Genomic DNA, 16,901 nt, shown 5'->3' on the forward strand with positions numbered 1-16,901 from the left:
GGAATATAGCTCAGAGGTAGAACACTTGCCTAGCATGCATAAGAGGCTGGCCACGAACCTGCCATCCTCCTATCTCAGCTTCCCAAGAACTGGGATTACAAGCGTGCGCCACCATGTCCAGCAAGATATCTTATTTCTTGCCATATTTATAGACTCTAAACACTAGAAAGCAATTTAGTTTAGTCTCACAAAATATTTTTAATATGTGACTTTGGAAGGCATATTAGACCCCCTAAAATGTCCACATTCGAATCTCCCAAGCCTGTACAACCTACACATTACATGGTAAAAAGGACTTTGAAGATGTGAATGCATTTCAGATGTTGAAGATGTCAATGAATTTTGGATATTAAATACCTCATAATTGGAAATGTGAAGTATATGTCCTTTTGTCATTGGCTCATTTCACTTAGGATAATATGCTCAAGGTTTACCAATGAGGGAGTGCTTGAACACCATTTCCTACTCTTAACAGCTGAATAATATTCTGCTATATATATGCTAGACACAATTTCCCTTTTTCCAAAAGCAAACTATGGGGTGTGTGTGTGTGTGTGTGTGTGTGTGTGTGTGTGTGTTTTGTGGTACTAGGATTGGACACTGGGGCACTCTACCCCTGAGCGCTACATTCTGCCTTTTTTATTTTTAAGACAAGGTCTCACTAAGTTGCCTGGGCTGTCTTTGAACTTGAAATTTTTCTGTCTCAGGCTCCTAAGTACTAGAGTTAAAGACTTTCATATGTATATTTTTATATATAATTTTTTGTATATTTATCCATAATTGGACATTAAGATTTTTTCCACCTCTTGACTATTGTGAAATATCTCTTTGAGATACTGATTTCAGTTCTTTTGAATAAGTACTCAGAAGTGAAATTGTTGGATCAATATTGCTATTTCCAACTTCTGAGGCACCTCCATACTCCATACTGTTTCCAAAGTGGCTGTCCCACTTAACATTCCCAACAGTGTACAAGGGTTCCAGTCTCTTTACTTCTGTTTTAGATAGCTTTCTTTGCTGTAACAAAATTATCTGACACAAACAACCTACAGTGTTTTTTTTTCTAAGTTTCTGAGCTTTCAGCCCATGGACACTTTGTCCTATTGCTTGGGGCCTGTAGCAGCACAGTCCATCATGGCAGAAGGACACGGTGGGGGAAACCTGTTCACCTAATGGTGTAATAGGCAAAAAGACAAGAACTGGCTGGAATCCTAATATCTCCTTCAATAGCATGTCCCTAATGACTTAACTCCCTTCTACTAGGTTATGGCTCACTTTTTTTTATTGATGTGTTATTATTATACATCTTAATGGAGTACAAGAGAGTAGTCATACATGCGTACATCGCTCATTTAGCCCTTCCTCATTTCTCACCCTATACCCTCCCCGCTCCCTCCTTCTCATGTTTGGCTCAGTGATTGACTTTGATATGTTTGTGAATGTCCATAGTGGATATTAGGGAATTTCTTTCTTCGCCCTCCCATCACTAGTTAGGCCTCCTTATTTGCTCATCTATGGTTTCTCCTCTGTCATTTGGGGTTCTTCCTATGACCCTTTTTCTCCTTAACTTCCGCATATTAGAGAGAGCATCCATCTTTTTACTTTCTGTGACTGACTAATCTCACTTAGCTTAATGTTCTCCAGTTCCACCCATTTACCTGCAAATGACATAATTTTGTTATTTGTGGCTGAGTAAAATTCCACTGTATACATATTTCATAGTTTTGTAATCCATTCATCTGTTGATGGACATTTTGGTTGGTTCCACAGTTTGGAAATTGTGAATTGTGTGGTTATGAACATATATAAACATGCATCAATTTCATATTTTGGTTTCCATTCTTTTGGGTACTCAAATGTGGTATTGCTGGATCAAATGGTAGGTTTGTTCCCATTCTTCTGAGGATTCTCCATACTCTTTTCCAAAGTGGTAACACTAATTTGCAATCCACCCCTAGTCAGTATTTTGTTGTTTGTATTTTGAATGATTGCCATTCTAGTTAGGGTTAGGTGAAATCTCCAGTTAGTTCTGATTTGCATCACTGATTGCTAATGATGTTGAACATTTTTCAATACATTTACTGTCCATTTGAATTTCTTCTTTTTTTGAAGTATCTATTTAGTTCACTTGTCCAATTCTTGATTGGGTTATTTGTTTTCTTAGTGCTGAGTTTCTTGAGTTCTCTGTAAGTTCTAGATATTAGTCCTCTATCTGAGGAATAGTTGGTAAAAATTTTCTCCCATTCTGTTGGCTCTCTGTTGAGGTTCTTGATAGTTCCCTTTGCTGTAAAGAAGCTCTTCAGTTTCATGCAATTCCACCTATTGATCCTCTTTTTAGTGTTTTGTGCTTTTGGGGTCTTGTTGAGCAAGTTTTTATCAGTGCCTACATGTTGAAGTGTTGGTCCTAGGTCATCTTTAAGGAGTTGCAAGGTCTCTGGTCTGATTTCCAAGTTTTTGATCCATGTTGAATTGCCTCCTGTGCAGGATGAGAAAGTGGGGTTTACTTTTATTCATCTGTATATATTTAACCACTTTTGCCAACACCATTTGTTGAAGAGGCTATCTTTTTTCCAGTGTAAGTTCTTGGCTCTTTTGTCAAAAATCAATTGGCTGGAAGTATATGTATTTGTTTCTGAGTCTTCTATTCTGCTCCACTGGTCCATGTGTCTGTTTTTGTGCCAGTACCATGCTATTCTTATAACTATGGCTTTGTAGTATAGTTTGAAATCAGGTATTGTGATGCCTCCTACATGGTTCTTCTTGCTGAGAACTACTTTGGTTTTTCTGTTCTTCCAAATGAATTTAGGGACTGATTTTTCTAACTCTGTGAAGAATGACCTTGGTAATCTAATGGGTATTGCATTGAATCTGTAGATCACTTTTGAAAGAATGGCCATTTTGATGATATTTATTCTGCCTATCCAAGAACACGAAAGATCTTTACATCTTCTAAGATCTTCAATTTCATTTTTCAATGGTTTTTTTTTTTTTTTTTTTGGTGGTACTGGGTTCCTGGAAGCCCTTCTACCTCCGGGATACACTCCCATGGGCTATACTCCCAGACCTATTTTTTTTACTTTTTATGTGGAAACACGGTCTCTTAAGCCAGCAAGGCTGGCTCAGAACCAGCATGATCCTCCTGTCTCTGCCTCCCAAGTGCGGGGATTATAAGCATGCACCACCACACCCGGCAATGTTTTATAATTTTCTTCATAGAGGTCTTTTGCCTCCTTGGTTAGGCTTATTCCTAAGTATTTTATTTTTCTGTGGGCTATCCTGAGTGGAAGTATATTCTGCATTTCTTTCTCAATGAATTTATGCTTAGCATACAGGGAAGTTCCTGATTTTTTTTTAAGATTGATTTTGGCCGGGTGTAGAGGTGGAGACAGGTGGATCGCATAGGTTTGAAGCCAGCCTCGCTGGTTTAAGAGACTCTGTTTACAAATTAAAAAAATAAAAAATAAATAAAAAAATAAACAGGTCTGAGTGTGTAGCCTGGAGGTAGAAGGGTTTCCAGGAATCCCAGTACCACCCCCCCCCCCAAAAAAATGATTTTGTATCCAGACACTTTGCTGAATTCGTAAATAAGTTCTATAAGCTTTTTGGCTGAGTTTTTGGGTCTAAGTATAATATGTCATCTGCAAATAGGGATAAATATGTCATCTGCAAATAGGGATAGTTTTTTCTTTTCCTATTTGTACTCCTTTGATTTTCTTATCTTGCCTTTTGCTCTGGCCAGGGTCTCAAGTACTATGTTGAAAAGAAGTGGTGGTAATAGGTATCCTTGTCTTGTTCTTGTTTTTAGGGGAAATTCTCAGTTTTCTCCCATTTAATATAATATTGGCTGTGAGCATATTGTATATTGCCTTTATGATCGTGAGAGATATGTTCCTTATATTTTGATTCTCTGCAGTGCTTTTAGCATGAATGGGTGTAGGATTTTGTCAAATTCTTTTCAGCATCTATTGAAATGTGCCACGGCCCGCTTTCCTGCGTGTGCCCCCATGCATGATGCATGACTGCCTCAGCATCTCAAGGAGAAGCCCCGAGGGAGTGTTGCCTCTGGCCAAAGTACTCCCCCACTCTTAGATATTCTTTCATAACTATTATTCTTTTGGTAATGATTCTTTTAACTTTCCACATGAATTGCTCCGGTGATGTAAGATCAGGACTGTGGGAGAAACTGAGTCCGTGGAAAATTTTCTAGTAATTTGTCTAAGCCTCTAAACGCCCTCGGCTTTGCTCAAAGATGTAAATCTAGTCAGAATTCAGATACTGTGGAAGCATTCCTGCTACAGCAATGAACAAATGCAGAATTCCTCCCTATCTTTGACCTTCATTCTAATCATTACAATAGAGCCAAGGGCTAGGAGGAATCTTGACCTTTGCACCTAGTGATAGCACTGCTGGAGACAGGGTGACACCACCTGGTTAAAATAGCTATGACAGAACAAAAGACATATAATAAAAACTTCATGTTGTTTTTTGGGCCCTGTCTACTAAAATATATTTTAAGTGTTTAATAGGGTGAAGCGTTCAGACAGCAGATGGTATTGCAGACAAAATCCAGCAGACATTCATCGAAATCCTCTAAATCATCATAAATGTACACGGATTTCCCTACGCCAACTACATGTATGAAAGCTGGAATCTCCGACTTTGTCCCCATTCAGCTCAAAGGAGGTTGCTAGATAGAGAAGGACATTGGACTAAGCCCTAGGAATAAAAGTTCCAAAAGGCTTAAAGAAAACTCTTAAAAACTGGATTCTTCAAGTGATTTTGGGTGTGACTTTTGTTCTTCTGGAATTTGCCCACTAAAAGCCTCTGCAGCTGCAAGGCCAAGGCAAGGCCAAAGGGGCTGACTTGAAGCACAAGACCTACCTGCAGGGTCATGGAACTGATTTCAATCACAAAGACCTGTGATGTCACAGGCCTTACTTTTGTCTTGTTCAGGGTTCGTGATTTACATGTATATCTCACTATTGTTTTCTGGGTGTTTTGCACTTTTTTACTCTGGAATCACGGGGAAATAGGAAAATATAAAAAATCTTGTGTCTAGAATAAAGTGGTCGATTGCACAAGAGGCATTGGTCCATGTCAGATTTTTTCCCGCGCCGTAAACAGGAACTTAAAGGAGTTTATTTCATAAAAAGGGAAAAAATTGCTGCAGATAAGTGGCTGCAGAACTACCACCTAAACCTTTGTCCACCTTTCTGAGATAATTCGGTCCCGAACGGACTCAGTGGCCATATTCAGTGCTGGATTTATTATTCCCGATTGAGCCAGTCTGTCGCAGAAATGATCATGTGATTTTTGTCTTTGGTTCTATTTATGTGATGAATTATATGGATTTTTGTTTTTAAATGTAGAACTAGCCTTGCATAGCTGGGGTGAACCCTACTTGGTCATGGTGAATAATTTTGTTGATATGGTTTTGAATGCATATTGCTAGTATTTTGTTTAGCAGTTTTGAACTCAAGTTCATCAATGATATAGGTCTACGGCTTTCTTTTCTTGAGCTGTCTTCAATATTTGGTTTTGGTATTAATGTGACGTTGGTTTCATAGAATGTATTTGGGAGCATACCATTTCTCGTTCTTGAAATAGATTAAGGAGTATTGGGATTAGCTCCTCTATAAAGGTTTTTATAAAATTCACTTGGGAAACCATCTATCTGGTCCTGGGCTTTTCTTTGATGGAGGCTTTTTGTTGCTGCTTCAATCTCTTTAAATGCTATTGGTTGGTTTAAATTTTCTTTATCTTATTAACTCAGTTTAGGAAGAATGTATCTAAAAATCTTTCAAAATTTTCCATTTGATATTTTTGATAATTCTATAGATTTCCATGCTGTCAGTGGTAATATCTCATTTTTCATCTTTTACTTTCAAAATTTGGATTCTCTTTTCCTTTTTGTTAGGTTAGCTAGTGGCTTATCTGTTTTTTTTTTTTTTTTTTTCAAGAAACCAGCTTTTGGTTTTGTTGATTTTCTATATTTTTTTATTCTCTACTTTATTGATTTCTGCTATGATTTTAATAATTTTCCACCTTCTGTTGGCTTTGGGGTCAGACTTCCTGTTTTTCAAGGACTTTGAGGTGTATTAGTAGGTTATTTATTTGGTGGGTTTCTGTTCTTACTCAGTGCTATGAATTTTCTTAATACTGCCTTCAAGGTATCCCAGAGGTTTTGATATGCTGTAGCTCTGTTTTCATTCATTTCTAGTAATTTCTTGATTTCACCACTACTTCTATGACCCATTCTTCATTCAGCAGTGTGGTGTTCAGCTTCCAAGTTTATGAGGTCACTCTGGGTCTTAGAGTTGATTTCTAGTTTCATTCCTCTGTGGTCTGAAAAGATGCAAGGGGGTATGTCACATTTTTTGAATTTGCTAATACTCCTTTTGTGGCTTAGGATATGGTATATTTGGACAGGGTTCCAGAACAGCTGAAAAAAAAGTGAACTCCTCTCTAGTTGGGTGGAATATTCTGTATGTGTCTAATAGGTCCATTTGGTTTATGGTGTTGTTTAGGTTTGAGGGATCTTTACTGACCATTTGTCTAGAAGATTGGTCTAGCTGTGCGAGAGAAGTGTTGATGTTTCCCAGTATTAGTCTATCAGGATGTATGTATGATATGGTGTCACAAAGAGTTTGTTTTATGAAAGTGGCTATACCTATATTTGTGGAATAAATGTTGACTACTGTTATTTTCTCTTGCTGGATTGTTGCTTTTCCAAGTAAAAAATGACCTGTTTTGTCTCTTCTGATTAGCTTGGGTTTGAAGTCTAACTTGTCTGATATCATAGTTGCTACTTCTGCTTGTCTTTGAGTTCCATGGGCATGGCTTACATTGCTCTAGCCCTTCATCTTTAGATTGTGTCTATCTTTACTTGTAAGGTGTGCTTCTTGCAGGCAGCAGATAGATAAATTCTGGTTTTTAATCCATTTTGCCATCTTATGTCTTTCTGTTGGGGAGTTGAGGCCATTTATATACAATGTGATTACTGAGAGATGATTTTTAATTTCTAACATTTTGAGATTTAACTTCTGTTTGAGGTAGTGTTTTTCTTCTTTACTTAGTTGTTTAATAGAAATTATTGTTTCTCTGATTCTGGTGTTTATTACTTGTTTCTTCTTTGCAGTTATTTTGAGTATTATCTCTAGTGTTAGTTTGGAAGACATAAATTCTTTCAGCTTCTGTTTGTCATGGAAAATTTTTATTTCCTCGTCGATTTTGAGAAATAATTTTTCTGAGAAGGAATTTTTTTTTTTTTGGTAGGTTGTTTTCTTTGAGAGTTTGGAATATGTTGCTCCAAGGCCTCCTAACTTTCATGACTTGGTTTGGGAAGTCTGAAGTGATTCTAACTGATTTGCCACTGAATGTCATTTGGTTTTTCGTTTTTGTTGCCTTTGAGAATCTCTTTGGCCTCTATGTTACTCAGTTTTGACTATTATGTGGCATAGTGAACCTTTTCTCTGATTTTGTCTAAAGGGGGTTCTATACGTTTCCTGTACCTCTCTATCATCTTCCTTTTCTATATTTGGAAAGTTTTCTGATATTACTTCTTTGAAGATTGTTGATCCCTTTGATTTCACCTTTTATTCTTTCTTCTATGCTTATAATTATTAGGTTAGCTCTTTTAAAATGGGCCCATATCTCTTCAATGTCCAATTCATGCTGATAAATTGTTTTTTCTAACTTATATAAGTTCATTTATGGAGTGGCCATCTTCTAAAAGCAAGATTCTATTTTCCATGTGGTTTAGTCTATTGTTTAGTTTGTATTGATGCCTTCTCTTCAATGATTGCATTCTTTACTTCCTTAAGAACTTGCTTTTGATTCCTGTTCAAGGAGTTTTTCATATTTGTTCCTTTATTTCTTTCAGGCTCTCTCTAAATTCTTTTTGGAAATCCTGTATCAATTCTACTACTGAAGTTCTAATTTGTCCCTCTGGTGATTGCTGGAATTGTGCTGTTGGGTTGTTACTGTGGGGTTGTAAGAGCTCATTGCTTACTTGTTATTCTTCCTTCTCATGAATCTTAGGTTTCTTAAGTTTTTATCTTTGTTGGCTTTGGCTGATATATACAACAAGTTGTATTGTATTCAGTGGTAAAGTCTGAGTGAGGAGGAAGGTAGTGAAGTACTAAATGCAAGAATAGGGTAAAGTAGCACATAGGATTGAACTGAATGAGAGTTTGAGTGTGTTAAGGAAATATATAGTAGAGGTCAGAGATTGTGTGTGTGTGTGTGTGTGTGTGTGTATACACAAGTATATATATGGGCTCTAATAACTAGTGTATTTAGGTATAGTGATATGAAGTGGATTTAATACAAGACAAAGAAAAGGGGAAAATATGGGACAGAGAGATGAGATAGAAAAGAGGGAATGGGCTTGTAAAAAAGGAAAGAACAAAAACAACAACAATAAAATGAAACAACCCAACAAATATATGAATACCAAACAGACTTGGCTTTTGTACTCCTCTTGATCTGCATGGAGTCTTTCAGCTGTGTACAGTTCACTTCCTATATTAGGTTCTTGAGCAAATTCCAAGCCCTCTCATTTGCTCTAAAACCTATAGTAATAATGTCAGTTTGTAGCACCACTTTTTACTCTCTCAATGATTGAGACCCTGGCCTGGTGTTTCTGTCTGCACAGGTGGTGAATGCCACCGAGGCCTCTCCCGCAAAAAAACCTGCGTCCCTGAGCTCTCAGGAAGGGCCTGGGTCAAGTTACACAGGCAGCCAGTATCATTGGAGCTGGATCTAGTGTTAAGCGCAGGTCTCTATGCTTTCAACAGACCCTGAGCTTCTGTCTCTCCCTACCTACGTAGATGGCGGGTGCTGCTGGGATGAGACCCATTATATACATAGGACTATATGCTCTCCACATCTAAGAATGGGTTGGTCTCACTTCACCCTACACACCACAATTAGGTGGTCTGTGGTGATCTCTAGAGATCCTACTAGGGCACTATACCCTGCAGATAATAGGTCTCTTTGCCCATTCACCCTGGGGGGCTGTCTGCTAATCTGTAGAGCTCTGCAGTGTCTGACAGCAGACTCCAATATATTATATTGTTGATTTATACTTCTCATACAATTTTTTCACTTCTTTGATGAAATTTATTCCAAGTAGTTACTTATTTATTTTGCAGGTACTGTGGAAGGGGAACACTTTCTTGATTTCTTTTTTTGTCGAAGATTATTAATGGGGTACAGAAACACTACTGTATATCCATCTTGTATTCTGACACTTTACTGAATTCATTTCAACTATAATAGTGTTTTTGGTGAAGTCTTTAGATTCTTTTCTATATAAGATCATGTCATCTTCAAAGATGGAGAGTTTAACTTCCACTTTTCCAATTTAGATTTCCTTTATCTCCTTCTTTTGCCTAATTGTAGCTAGGACTTCTAGTACTATGGCAAATAAAAGCAGTGAAAGTGGGCATTCTGACTTGTTCCACATCTTTGAAGAACAGATTCAATTTTTCCTCATTCTCGGCAGGTTAGCTCTGGGTTTGCCATATATGGCCTTGTATTGATGTACATTTATACTTAATTTATAAGGTTTTTATCATAAAGGGATATTAAATTTTATCAAATGTTGTTCTGCATCTATTAAGATGAACATATAATTTTTACCAATGTTTATTGATTTGCATATGACATATCCTTGCATCCTTAGGATAAACCCCACATGATCATGGTGTCTAACCTTTTTCATATACTACTGGATTCAGTTAGTTATATTTGTTCAGAATTTTTGTATCTGTGTTCATCAGAGATACTGGCCCATACAGAATTTTATAAATGGCATATAAAACAGAAACTCAAATTCAACTCTCTCCATGTGTAAACAAATAACTAATTTCTCCCATTCCAATAATTAACACCTCCTTTCTTTTCTAAACTAATATCCATTTTAAACCTATATCCATTCTTAGAATTCATGTGAAGTAACAAAGAGTACTGGCAAAGGTAAGAACATATTTAAATATAACAGATACATAAATCATAAATGTATTTTTGTAACTCTTTTTTGTTCTATCTGAATTTTACTTTATAAAATAGTAAAATCAGTATGTGCTTATTAGCATACAATAAATTGTGTGTGAAGAGCAGCCATAGTACAAAGTAGGGAAAAGAATGAGGCTGTATTACAGAAAATTTTGGTAAACTATGGAAATTAAATTGGCATTAAACCAAACAAGATTGTTATAAATTATAAAAATTGTACCCCTCCCACCCTAGACAACCACTAAGAAAATAACATGAGCAGAAAAAGGGCTGGGGGTATAGTTCAGTGGTAAAGTTTCACTGGGTTCTGTATGCCTGTCTCTGTCCCTGTCTCTGTCTCTGTCTCTCTCTCTCTCTCTCTCACACATACACACATGAAAAAGAACCCCAACACATGTAAAGCAAAATTGACAGAACTGAAAACACAGTTGGAACAAAAAGCAAATAGTTGAAAACTTCAACTTCTTACTTATATAATGAATAGACTTCCACAAAAGATAACAAACAAAAGGCCTGAATAACTCTATAAACCAAACAGACGTAACAGACATATACTGAATACTCAACCAAACAATATCAGAATATACAATCTCCCAAGAGAACATGGACAGACAATATGTTTGGCCTCAAAATAACAAAATTTGATAAAACCAAAATTATGTGGAATTAACAAATATACTCATCAACAACCAATGGATCAAAGAAAATCAATTACAGTAATAGAATCCAACATTTAAAAATAAGGGAAATCTCAAACCAATAAACTCCCTACTGAACTAGTAAAAGATCAGCCTACATTACATCCTGATTAGAATGCAGACGAACAGTGGTGGCACACACTTGTAATCCCAGCATTTGGGAGGCTGAGACCAGAGGATCGCGGTTTGCGGATAGCCTCAGCTACTTAGTGAGGTCCTCTGCAACTCAGTGAAACCCTGTTTCAAAAAATAAAGAATAAAAAATAGGGCAGGGGGTGTAGCTCAGAGTTCAAATGCCTCTGGGTTCCATCCCCATACCCCCCCCAAAAAAAAAAAAAAAGAGAATGGAGATGAACAAATAAAGACTAGTCAAACTCTATAAAGAATTAATGAAACCAAAGCTGTTATTTAAAAACACTGATGAAAGTAACAAACTTTTAGATAGATTATTAGGAAAAAAAAAAGACTCAAATTACCAAGGTTATAAACAACAGTGGAAACATTACTATCAGCCTTGCAAAAATAAAAATTGTTGCAGGAGAATATTATAAACAAGTATATGCCCAAATGTTAGATAATATAGATGAAATGGACAAACTCCTAGATACATAAAAACCACTAAAACTAACTCAAGAAACAAAAATCTAAATCTAAATAGGCTCATAAGAAGTGATTTAGTCATGAATTAATATTTATCCAAAAGAGTAAAGCCCAGGATGAGACTGCTTCATAGGTGAATTCCATTAACATTAGAAAATAATTAACAGCAAAACCTCTCAAACTTTTCCAGTAAACAAGGGAGGAAACACTTCCAGATACATTCTATAAAGCCAGTATTACCTTGATATCAAAGTCAGATGCCATCACAAATAAATTAGAAACCAGGAGTGGGGATGTGGCTCAGTGTTAAGAGTACTTGCCCAACATGCACAAGACCCTGGGTCTCATCCCCAGCACCACTCAAAAAAAGGGGGGTAATGGGGGATTAGAAACCATAGTATTATGCCAATACTATGCTGTTTTGGCTACTACAGCTTTATAATATATTCTGAAATTATAAAATCACTTCCAGCTTTGTACTTTTTGTTCAATATTACTTTTGTTATTTGGGGGTATTTTGTGGTTTCACAAGAATTTTAGGAGTATTTTTCTATTTTTGTAAAGAACATCACTGGTATTTTGATGTATATAGATGCAAAAATACTCAACAACATACTAGTAAACTAAATCCAGCTATATCTTGTATTTTTAAGTAACAGCTTTGGTTTCATTAGTTCTGTCTGTCTGTCTATCTATCTATCCAGTTTTTCTCTTTATTTTGTTCATCCTCATTCTAATCAACATTGGATTTGGCTTAATCTTTGTTCATTCTCATTCTAATCAGCACTGGATTTGGTTTGATCTTTTACTAGTTCTGTAGAGAGAAGTTTAGTTTATTGATTTGAGGTCTCCTTTTTTTTTTTTTACATGTGTATATGCAAAAATACTCAACAACATACTAGTAAACCAAATCTAGCTGTATACTAAAACAACTATACATCATGCCAAGTGGATTTTATCCCAGACATGCAAGAATGATTCCAAATATAAAAATCAATCAGTACACACTACATTAAATGAAAAAGAAAAATATATGACCAACTCAATGCAGAAAAAATATCTGACAAAGCCCAATACTTTTTCATGATACATTCAACAAAACACGAAAAGGAAATTTCATTAATCTGGTAAAGGTATTCTATGAAAAATCCACAGCAAAAAAATCATATATAGTGGGAAAATGTCTTCAAGTTTTCTCCCTAAGATGGGGGGTATGTCTGTTCTGTGGACATTTCTTTGCAAACATTATACTGAAAATGCTACCCAAGAGAATTGGGCAATAAAAAGTAAAAAAAAAAAAAAAAAAAAGGCATCTAGATTTATAAGGTAAAAGCAAAAACTATATCTGTTCACCAATGGTGGTATAAATTCATATTCATAATATTTTAAAGAACACACAGACACACAAATTAGAGGTAATAAATTAATTCAGCAAAGTTGTGAGATCAATATACAATAATCAGTTATATTTCTGAATATAAGTAATGAACAGTCTACAAAGGAAATTAAGAAAACAATTACATTTATATTAGCATCAAAAAGAATAAAATACTTAAAAAATCCCAGAAAATAACTTGTCTAAACAAGTTATGGAAATCCTTTTACACTGCTAGTGGGGAAATAAAAGGGTGCAGCCATGTGGAAAAATTTGGCAGTTTCTCAAAATGTTAAATGCAGGATTATATGCCTGAGCAATCCTCCTTTTAGGTTTTCAGTCAACATTCTCACTGCTGTGACCCAAAATACCTAACAACCACTCAGAGGAAGATTTATTTCTCACAGTTCTGGAAGTTTCAGTTCATGTGCAGCTGGGTCACATCTGTGGACTTCAGGCCAGAGCAGTGGGAAGCAAACTAAGAGTGAACAAGTAGGGTGTGAGATATATATAGTTTCATGTTGTGGTTATATATATAGAATGCCCCTTAAAGAGCTCATAAATTGATGTTAGGAGTTGATACAACCAAGTCTTGAAAGCTGTAATCCCAGCAATGGATAGAGTCACTATAATACATTTATGTGTAAGCTGGTAGGGTCTGGCTGGAGGTGGGTCCCTGGGGGTGCAGCCTTGGAGGTTGGATCTTTCTCCCTCTGCTCTTGCTTTCTTGCTTCTGGCCTCTATGAAGCCAGGAGCACACTCCACATGCTCTCCCTCTCTTCACCTCCTGCCACCATGCCCTGTGATCTGCTGTCCTGGCCTCACATGGTCTGAACCTGAAACTGCTAAGAAAATAAATCTTTTCTCTAACTTACACGGTCAATCTTTTAGATTATAGCTAAAAAAAAAAAAAAAAAAAAAAGTGCTGATCAGAAGAGTCCTTAATGCCACATTTCCTTGACCTACTTCCTTCAGGCATATCCTACATGCCTCCCTTACCACCAAATAAATCCATTAATTCATCAAAATATTTATCTACTGATGATATTTCAACCCTGATGGTTCAATTTATATTACCTCTAAACATTTTTTTTACATTGTTAAAACATGAGCTCTTGCAAGGGACATTATTTATTATTAAAAATATAACACTAAAGCCGGACATGGTGGTGCACACTTAAAATCCCTGAGCTTGGGAGGCGGAGATAGGAGGATCATGCAGGTTCGAAGCAGCCATGCTGGCTTAAGAGACCCTGTTTCCAAATATAAATATAAAATAGGTCTGGGAATGTAGCCCTGAGGTAGAAGGGTTCCTGGAAAAAATTATATATAACCCATATATATATATATCTTAGTATGATATATATATATATCGCACTAAGAAAATTTTACACACAAGCAAAAACAAATCAAGTCAACTGATTAGTGGATATACAAAATGTTATATACTTTTATGTATTCAGCCATAAAATTTACTCTTACTTTATTCAGCCATATGAAAGAATGAAGGACTGTTACATTATTTAACATGAATGAAACTCCATATATTGAGCTGGGAGTGGTGGCGCACGCTTGTAATCCCAGACCCACCAAAAAAAAAAAAAAAAAAAAAAAAGGAACTCCATAAATGTTCTGAACAGGTAAATCCTTAGAGATAGAAGGTAAAATAGTGGTTTGTAGGGGTTAGAGAGAGGAAATGAAAATGAGTGCATACCTGGCTTGCTTAATGGGTATGAACTGGTACATGCACACAATGAAATACTACTCAGCAATAAAACGTAATTTACTGATAGATGTAACAACATTAATAAATCACAAAATACTGTTATACAAAATAATTATAACCTATACATACAGATTCTATGATTCTGTTTACACTAAAGCTGAAATAATAGACAAAAGTAGTATATAATAATAGAAATCAGAAAGTGATTCCTTCTAATTTAAGAAGAAAAGACAAAAAAGAGGAATGAAGTATACTTTGTAGATGACAGAAATATTCTACATTTGACTGGAGGGATAATTACATGTATATACATATTTGTTAGGATTCATCATTATGTATACTTAAAATGAGGGCGTGTTATTACATGTGGATTAAGAGTGTCAGGAAATGGAAATTTTAAATATTATATGATTAGACTTGTATGAGTCTTATAGTAAACCAGTCTCACTGGATGTAGCACATTGTAGGTGCTCAATCAAAACTGAAGGAAAGGAGGAAGGTCAACTGTCTTATGGTTATGGCCAAATATGTGTGTAGTGCTATACTAAAGGAATTTACAATTTGGTACAGAATATAAGATATAGCCTCTTAACTAATTTATTATGCATAACAGCTCCTATAGGTGCCACAGTGGCCTCTGAATTATGTTGTCTCAGGAAGATCCACTCCGAAATTCAAAATCCTCTTATCTTGCTCATTCTCCAGTTTTGATTCTTCACTTAAACTGTGTTCAAGGATTCAGTAATGCTGAATTTACCCTGGTTTCCCAGCTTACCCTCACTGAAACATGGCCTTCAATAGCATAGCCACTAACTAATCTTATACTTTCACATGCTTAGTCTGTAAAACTAAATACCAGTTAACCTCAAAGACCTTATGTCCACCAATCATCAGGGCAGTGAAACTATAAAATATAAAAATTAGCCAGGCGTGGTGGTGCACGCTTGTAATCCCAGCATTCGGGAGGCTGAGACCTGGATGACCATAGTTCGCGGACAGCCTCAGCTACTTAGTGAGGCCCTCTGCAACTCAGTGAGACTCGGTTTCAAAATAAAGAATAAAAAATAGGGCAGGGGGTGTAGCTTGGAGGTCGAATACCCCTGGGTTTCATCCCCAGACCCACAAAAAAAAAAAAAAAAAAATTAGCCAAGCCTGGTGGCATATGCTTGTAATTCCAGTACTTAGGCTAACAAGAAGATAGCAAGTTTATGGCCAGCCTCAGCTACTTATTGAGGTCCTCTGCAACTCAGTAAGACCCTGTTTCAAAATAAAGACTCTGTGTCAAAAATAAAGAATATAGTAGGGTGTGGTGCTGGCACCCGCTTGTAATCCTAGTTAATCCACTTAGTGAGACCCTGTTTCAAAATAAAGAATAAAAAATAGGGCTGGGTGGGTAGCTCAGGGGTAGAATTCCCCTGGGTTCAACCCCCAGAACTGCAAAACAAACAAACAAACAAGCAAACAAAAAAAAAAAAAAGAAAAAGAAAAATGGGGGCTGGAGTGTAGGTTAGAGGTAGATGCTCCTATGCTTAATATCCAGTACTGAAAAAAGAAAACTAAATAATAAAAATAGGAACATATTTTAGAAGTAACATATCAACAGTTGACAAATGAATCAAGTAGGAGTAATTATTATTGATGGTCCCAAATGAACAGAAGATAAAGGTTGAATTTAAACTAGGTTTTCTATGGATAAGAAAGAAAACAACTGTCAGGCAGGAGGAGATGTTTTAAGTAAAAGAAAGAAAAGAGGAAAGTGGTAATTATTACAGGAAAAGTGATTATGCATATTACAGGAAAATTTATATCCCTAGACCCTATTAATTAAAATTTATATTAGGATATATTTAACACAATCTGAAGATTAGGTTTCATTTGATAATCACACAAGTTGTAGAGTAGATGGAGCAGATATTACTTTCATTCATAGTTGAGTAAATTCTAGAATAAAAAGATTAAAATTATTTAAGGATAGGACCAATTCTGAAAAAAAAATTTTAAATTTATATCCAATGTTAATTAGACTATGATTCTGTTCAATATTCTCTAATTTTACTCAGAATTTTTTAACTGGCTCCTATGATCGAGCTCAGTGATTAAGCATTTGGCTAGCATAAGCAAGGCCTTGGGCTCAATTCCCAACACCACAAAAAATAAAACAAATTTTTCTTATGTGTATAATAGTGGGGATTGAACACAGAAACACTCTGCCACTGAACTACACACCAGCCTTTTTTGAGGCAGGGTCTTATCGAATTGTCCAGGCTGGCCTACAACTTGTGTTTCTCTTGCCTGCATCTCTCTAGTAGCTGGGGTTACAGAAGTGTGCCACTGCACCCAGCACTTCTTGAATGTAAACTCTTCATGTTCATTTCCAGACCTACTTGAACATAAACCTCATTCTCCTACCAATAGACCTGATTATTGAGATGATATGTAAAGAATTTTCTTTTTGTCTACAGGTATATGACTGAATGCTTCC

This window comes from Muscardinus avellanarius (assembly GCF_963383645.1).
Source record: "Muscardinus avellanarius genome assembly, chromosome: 9".
Lineage (NCBI taxonomy): Eukaryota > Metazoa > Chordata > Mammalia > Rodentia > Gliridae > Muscardinus > Muscardinus avellanarius.